At 43.4% G+C, this 6,700-nt stretch overlaps 1 long non-coding RNA gene across 1 annotated transcript; it reads right to left on the bottom strand.

Annotated features, from left to right (window-relative positions):
• Positions 1-921: 921 nt before the first annotated feature.
• Positions 922-1,838, bottom strand: LOC146870017 (uncharacterized). Its single transcript, XR_014981721.1, has 2 exons — positions 1,761-1,838; positions 922-1,434 (listed from the first exon to the last, which is right to left on the bottom strand). It is a non-coding gene; the product is annotated as an uncharacterized LOC146870017 (long non-coding RNA).
• Positions 1,839-6,700: the final 4,862 nt, after the last annotated feature.

Raw genomic sequence — 6,700 nt, 5'->3', positions numbered from 1 at the left:
CCCAGCCATATGCAAATCAGTCTTGACCCTGTTCCTCATACGTACAGTCCAGCCCGAACTGCCAAGCCAGGTCCACCCTGGACTGGAAACAAGCATCCTAGGACCGGTTTCAGGGTTTCACCCCTCTTCAGCCAGGATAGCTTGATTCCAGTGACATGGAGAGCATGGGACCCATGTTTGGGCATACCCTTCCCACTCGGGGTGACAAATGCAAAAACAACAGTTGATAGACAGAATGCAGAACAATGTCATACATTCAACCCAGTACAGAGATCTGGGCCTAAATCCATCTTTTTTTTCCTCACCATGCCGATCCAGTTTGAACCCAGCCATATGCAAATCAGTCTTGACCCTGTGCCTCATGGGTACAGTCCAGCCCGAACTGCCAAGCTGGGTCCTCCCTGGACTGGAAACAAGCATACTAGGAACGGTTTCAGGGTTTCACCCCTCTTCAGCCAGGATAGCATGATTCCAGTGGCATGGAGAGCATGGGACCCACGTCTGGGCATTCCCTTCCCGCTCGGGGTGACAAATGCAAAAACAACAGTTGATGGACAGAATACAGAACAATGTCATACATTCACCCCAGTACAGAGATCTGGGCCTATATACATCTTTTTTTTGCTCACCCTGCCGTTCCAGTTTGAACCCAGCCATATGCAAATCAGTCTTGACCCTGTGCCTCATGGGTACAGTCCAGCCCGAACTACTGGAAACAAGTATCCTAGGACCGGTTTCAGGGTTTCAGCCCTCTTCAGCCAGGATAGCTTGATTCCTGTGGCATGGAGAGCATGGGACCCATTCAAAACAAACAAAGGAGAACTCTACCCTATATATCAAAAAGGTACACAGTATCCAAAAATATTTAAAGATGCCAGCTAGAGACACAAGAAGAAAAGAAAAAAGCGAAAAAAGAACCAGTGATGATATATAAACATTTATTTCATTACTTTAAATGTATGTTACGGATAAATATAATACAATCACGGTTATTTAATAAAAAAATACAGGGAAACAAAACAGATCCAGATACAAAATAGCAAATATCAAAATACATAGACAGGTTCCCACTAAAAGGAAGCAAATTCAACTCATATACACCTTCAATCACACCCAATCACACACATACATCAAGATATAAATAAATGTGCCATAAATGCAACAACTGAATAAGTGGAAAAAAGAACCACGGGCCCAGCCCTCAGGGAGGTCTCCAAATAGATGATCAAGAACACAAGCAAGTACAGAAATTATAGATGGAGTATAAATTTCAAAGGGAGACGATGACTCTGAATATTAAATCCAGGCTTGACAATCAAGGGGGCGGGGCTCCTGGGAAAAACGCCGACGCGCGTTTCGGTGAAACCGCTCCGAAGAGCGGGGAACCACCTTCTTCAGGGCGAACAACACAACCACACAGATCAAGGACGGGACCTGGGATAGGAACAAAAATGACAATGTATATACATAGAAAGAATAGAAACATTCAAAATAAAAAACCTTCAAAACCTGTGGTTTTTCACACACAAAGATGTCCCTACTGCATCAATGAATTAATATATACAATATAACTGTTAACATCAGGAGATTAAGCGTGCGCACTAAAGACAGAGAATGGAAAAGGTGAAAAAATTTTTTTTTAAAACATTGAAACCTAGGAGAATAACACAAATATATATACAAATAAACAGAGAAAAAACGCAACAGAGCATCCTCGGACCGATGCGTGAATAGACATATGATTAACACAAACAAGATACCTGAATTGATAGACGTGACAAAAATCCAGGAAGCGACTTTTTCAAAATAGATGATGATTGGGAAAGATTTCACCAAATAACAGGCTGGGCCAACAAATAAGTAAAAACAAGAGAAAGAGGAAAGAAAAAATTAGGCATAAGCATGATATAATGACATATTAACCACCTGGTAATAGGTGTATGCTGAATATATTTACCAGAAAGAAAGACAAATCCGGGAGAGTATGGTAGTGTCAGATAGTTCACTATCCCGAAATTTAGAAAAAAATCGATGCGAGTAAGAAGTGCTGCAGCAAGAAGCCTGGTAATTTTCACTACGCCGCTACTATAGAACAAATAAATAAAAGGAAAAAAGAGGAAAGACAGGTTATAAAGTCATTAAAGAAAACACAGCTTCAAAAGGTCAATTCAAACCAAACTCACCTAAGTTCCAAAGACACAAAGATATTGCACGGAGTCAACCCAATTACACGATGGATGCGTGAAAATGGTAGCAAGCAGCCGAGAGTCAATAATAAGCCTAAAAAGTAAGTAAATAGATACAGATCAGAATCAAGACAAAGAGAACCCTCATGTAACGCGTAATCGGCAAAGGGGAGAGATACCACAGTCATCAACAAGCCCTCGTATCGATACTTATACATAAGGGGCTTCGAGATGTTATCTGAGCATCTCGATGTTAACAGTGCGCGAAACCCAACGCAAAGGGGAGAGATTCCGCAGTCATCAACAAGCCCTCTTATCGATATTTATACATAAGGGGCTCCGAGATGTTATCTGAGCAGCTCAATGCTAACAGTGCGCGAAACCCAACGCAATATGCGGACGGCAAAGAAACACTAACGATTATGAAAAAGCCGTCGGAATAGTAGTTATAACATACTATCAACACAGGGACACCCCCATCATAAGAACGAACCACAGAGTCCCTGGATTCCAGGCGCCACGGGAGAGCAGCATGGAAAGGTTCACAAAAATACCTCAGTTAGTCGATCAGCGTTACGAGTAGATATAGCAACGTCTCTGACACGGCGTCCGGAACAAAACAGTCACGTACGAGTAAGGAACCGGAAAAGGTCAAACCATTTAAACTATCCAATTAGTGACGCATCTGAAGGAGGTGTGCTCAGTATGTCAATGGCCTCAACTTTTAAAGAGGTAGAAGTCACGTAAATCAAACGATGTAAAGATGCAAAGAGGAAATGGTCAAACGATTCAAACTGACCAATCAGTAACGTGTCAGAGGGAGATGTACTTCGAGGGACTGAGGCCTCAGCTATTAAAGGTGAAGGAATCACATAATTCAAAAAATTAAAAAAGTTGCAAAATCTCAAATGAGAACATATAAACAAAACGCGACCTATTAAGAGAAAGTAATGACAACACACAAAAAGTTAATATAAACCGGAAACAGACTAAAACAAAGATTAATCAATGGACAACAAAGAAAAAACACCAAGATATACGGATAGAGCGACATATTGCACATGTCAATTTCAGAGTGAACAGTAATCGATCAAAAGGCCAGATATGATTACAGAAGCGCATTCTCCCAAGGGAGGGACTCGTTAAGTCCCCTATCTTTAGTGTTAAGGATAAAAATCCAAAAAACTTCACGCTTTTTGCGGATGCTGTCCGGATCATATCCTTTATGGGGACGTATTCTTTCGAGGACAGACCAACGTAGGTCGCTTTCAGAATGTTTTTTCTCCATCCAATGTGTCACAATGGGTGCAGTGCGTTTGAAGCATCTTATGTTAGATTTGTGTTCCCCTATTCGGACCCGAACCTCTCTGGAGGTTTCACCCACATAGGAGAGGAGACAAGGACACTGGATCACATATATGCAGTTAGATGTTCTGCAGTTGGTCATCTCCTTCAGGTCAGCGGTATAGCCATTAATGCATATAGAAGTGCCAATGATGGCATTAATGCAGGCATGGCAGGAGCCACATTTGTGGTTACCTTTAACAGGTGATGGACCATCAATGGATTTTTGTATCCAGGTGTTTCGGTCTGAGTCTTTAGCCCTGACTAACAGGTTTCTGAGGTTCTTGTTTTTGCGAAATGCAAAAATCGGTCTCGGAATAGGGGTAGTATGTTCACCCAAATTTAAAAGATGCCATTCTGAGTTAATGGCCTGCCTGACTTTGTTATTGAATGGGGAGTGTTTGGTAACACAGACGAGTTTATCGACCGTGCTTTGCGACTTAGGCTCAAACATAACATCGCGATTATAAAAACGCGCCCTTTTGGAGGCATTCCTCACCATTCTAGGTGGGTAGCCTCTACTGATGAATTTGAGCTTCATTGTTTCAGCATGGATAAGGTAATCTTTGACGGTAGTACAATTTCTGCGCAGGCGCAGAAATTGACTAAACGGAATCCCGTCCTTTTGACTCCTAGGATGAAAGCTTTCAAAGTGGAGCAAGGTGTTTCTTGCTGTGGGCTTCGTATACAGCGATACAGTGAGCTTACAGTCCTGATGTTCAATCCAGATGTCGAGGAACTCAAGCTTGATAGTGCTGACATGGGCTGTGAACCTGATGTTATGGTCCGCAGCATTCAGCCATTCAATAAAGTCGTTCAGACATGATTGGTCACCCGTCCAAATGAAGAAAACATCATCGATATAACGCGACCAATGCCTCACGTTCTCGAAAAAAGGGGCTACTTCATTAAAGATGTTTTTCCTCTCGTAGTCACCCATATACAGGCATGCAACACTGGGTGCACAGGCAGCGCCCATGCTAACTCCCTGGACCTGTTGGTAGAGTTGCCCGTCAAACTCAAAAAAGTTTTCTTCCAGGACAATCTCAAGGCAACGCGTCAAAAAAAGGCCGTTGACCAAGGAAGGATCGGTGGCAATGATTTTACTAACCACTTCGCATGCCTCCCTTTGAGGAATATTAGAGTAAAGGGATTCGACGTCCAGAGTGACAAGAAAATCTCGCTCTGGGTCGTAGTCAATTCCCAGGAGCCCCGCCCCCTTGATTGTCAAGCCTGGATTTAATATTCAGAGTCATCGTCTCCCTTTGAAATTTATACTCCATCTATAATTTCTGTACTTGCTTGTGTTCTTGATCATCTATTTGGAGACCTCCCTGAGGGCTGGGCCCGTGGTTCTTTTTTCCACTTATTCAGTTGTTGCATTTATGGCACATTTATTTATATCTTGATGTATGTGTGTGATTGGGTGTGATTGAAGGTGTATATGAGTTGAATTTGCTTCCTTTTAGTGGGAACCTGTCTATGTATTTTGATATTTGCTATTTTGTATCTGGATCTGTTTTGTTTCCCTGTATTTTTTTATTAAATAACCGTGATTGTATTATATTTATCCGTAACATACATTTAAAGTAATGAAATAAATGTTTATATATCATCACTGGTTCTTTTTTCGCTTTTTTCTTTTCTTCTTGTGTCTCTAGCTGGCATCTTTAAATATTTTTGGATACTGTGTACCTTTTTGATATATAGGGTAGAGTTCTCCTTTGTTTGTTTTGAATTTATTTCCCCATCGTCTCTACCTCTATTTTTGCCTATTTGGGGGCCCCTCTTTGTCGATGAGCATGGGACCCATGTCTGGGCATACCCTTCCCACTCGGGGTGATAAATGCAAAAACAACAATTGATAGACAGAATGCAGAACAATGTCATGCATTCACCCCAGTATAGAGAACTGGGCCTAAATCCATCGTTTTTTTGCTCACAATGCTGTTTCAGTTTGAAAACAGCCATATTCAAATCAGTCTTGACCCTCTGCCTCATGGGTACAGTCCAGCCCGAACTGCCAAGCCAGGTCCTCCCTGGATTGGAAACAAGTATCCTAGGACCGGTATCAGGGTTTCACCCCTCTTCAGCCAGAATAGGTTGATTCCAGTGGCACGGAGAGCATGGGACCCACGTCTGGGCATACCCTTCCCACACGGGTTGAGAAAGGCAATAACAAAAGTTGATGGACAGAATGCAGAACAATATCATACATTTACCCCATTACAGAGATCTGGGCCTAAATCCATCGTTTTTTTGCTCACCATGCCGTTCCAGTTTGAACCCAGCCATATGCAAATTAGTCTTGACCCTGTGCCTCATGGGTACAGTCCAGCCCGAACTGCCAAGCCAGGTCCTCCCTGCACTGGAAACAAGCATCCTAAGACCGGTTTCAGGGTTTTACCCCTCTTCAGCCAGGATAGCTTGATTCCAGTGGCATGGAGAGCATGGGACACATGTCTGGGCATACCCTTCCCACTCGGGGTGACAAATGCAAAAACAACAGTTGATAGACAGAATGCAGAACAATGTCATGCATTCACCCCAGTACAAGGATCTGGGCCTAAATCCATCGTTGTTTTGCTCACCATGCCGTTCCAGTTTGAACTCAGCCATATGCAAATCAGTCTTGACCCTGTGCCTCATGGGTACAGTCCAGCCCGAACTGCCAAGCCAGATCCTCCCTGGACTGGAAAGAAGCATCCTAGGACCGGGTTCAGGGTTTCACCCCTCTCAGCCAGGATAGCTTGATTCCAGTGGCATGGAGAGCATGGGACCCACGTCTGGGCATACCCTTCCCACTCAAGGTCACAAATGCAAAAACAACAGTTGATGGACAGAATGCATAACAATGTCATACATTCACCCCAGTACAGAGATCTGGGCTTGAATCCATCGTTTTTTTGCTCACCATGCCGCTCCAGTTTGAACCCAGCCATATGCAAATCAGTCTTGACCCTGTGCCTCATGGGTACAGTCCAGCCCGAACTGCCAAGCTGGGTCCTCCCTGGACTGGAAACAAGCATACTACGAACAGTTTCAGGTTTTCACTCCTCTTCAGCCAGGATAGCTTGATTCCAGTGGCATGGAGAGCATGGGACGCACGTCTGGGCATACCCTTCCCACTCGGGGTGACAAATGCAAAAACAACAGTTGATAGACAGCAT

This window comes from Triturus cristatus, chromosome 1_1 (assembly GCF_964204655.1).
Source record: "Triturus cristatus chromosome 1_1, aTriCri1.1, whole genome shotgun sequence".
Taxonomy (NCBI): Eukaryota; Metazoa; Chordata; class Amphibia; order Caudata; family Salamandridae; genus Triturus; species Triturus cristatus.
Note: the sequence above shows the minus strand (reverse complement) of the source record. Positions and strands in the feature narration are given on the sequence as shown.